Source organism: Eublepharis macularius, chromosome 18 (genome assembly GCF_028583425.1).
Source record: "Eublepharis macularius isolate TG4126 chromosome 18, MPM_Emac_v1.0, whole genome shotgun sequence".
Lineage (NCBI taxonomy): Eukaryota > Metazoa > Chordata > Lepidosauria > Squamata > Eublepharidae > Eublepharis > Eublepharis macularius.
In genome coordinates, this window is record NC_072807.1 from 12,705,813 (window position 1) to 12,707,146 (window position 1,334).

A 1,334-nucleotide genomic window follows, 5' to 3' on the forward strand; every position below is an offset into this window, starting at 1 on the left:
CTCCCCTTCACCTGGCTGGGATCAGGCGTGGAGCAGGCATAAATGCTCCCCCTTCACCTGGCTGGGATCAGGCGTGGAGCAGGCAGCAATGCTCACCCCCTTTCATCCAGCCCAGATCAAGCACAGAGCAGCCAGCAATGCTCGCCCCCTTTCAAGTGGCTGGGACCAGGCATGGAGCAGGTGGCAATGCTTGCCCTCCAACTTCACCAGGCCAGGATCAGGAGCAGAGCAGGTGGCAATGCCCACCCCCCTGCCTTCACCCAGCTGGGATCAGCACAGAGCAGGCAGCATTGCCCTCCCCCGCCTTCACCTTCACAGGAGCAGAGCATGTGGCAATGTCCGCCCCCTTCACCTGGCCGGGATCAGTCACAGAGGAGGCAATGCCCGCCTGCACACCCTGCCCTTTCTAGAGCCTGTTGTAGTTTTCCCCACAACTAGCGTTGTTACTAGTCTGTACATAAAATTGTGCTATCAATTATGAAACTATCTGCCAGCAGATTCTGCATGGTTGTATTAGGACAGTAGTATCTGCTACTCTCCGTCTCTCTCCTCGCAGCATTATCCAGCAAGCATCACCAAGGATCCTGCTCCAAAGCTGTGCTCTGATCTGCCCCTGTGCTGAACTGGTTCTGCTGGGACTAGTTCTGCCTGTATTATCCCTGAGCCGCCTTCCCCAGCTGCGCTCTCACCTGCTTCTCGTGCAAGCCTAGCCTGAAAATTCAGTCCAGCTTTTGGGGCCACAGGGCCTGCCCTCATTTCTTCTCTTCGAGTCCTCTCTCTCTTTGCAGCACCCATTCAAACTGAGGCAACAGTTTAAAGTGATTTCACAGGAGTGGTAGAAAAGAGCAAGAGTCCAGTAGCACCTCTAAGACTAACAATATTTGTGGTAGGGCATGAGTTTTCGTGAGTCACAGCTCACTTCTTCACTGGAGTTCACATTCATGGGGTCTTCCATTTGAAGATCCATTGGGCCTTCCGTACATCAAACTAGAGGATGTGGCAAAACAACCCTTACTACAAGAGATAAGGAATTTACTCAGCTGGCCAAGGGCTCAGCCGAGACCTCAATGAGGGCTTCACCCCTTTATCCCATTGATCCCCCCCTCCCAAATAGAGTTTACTCTCTGCTGCCACCAATAGACCACTATAAGGATTACATCCTGACAGCCTATAGTCAAACTTCAGAATAAATTCAGAATCTCCACCACTTTATTTTCAGCCACCACGTGAGAAGCAGAAAGCTTTAAAAAATCTCACCAATTTGACAGGCTCTTCCTGCTTCTCCTAAGGTGTTTCCCATAGTTGCAAAGGCCAAATAACTCCAATGGGGGGGG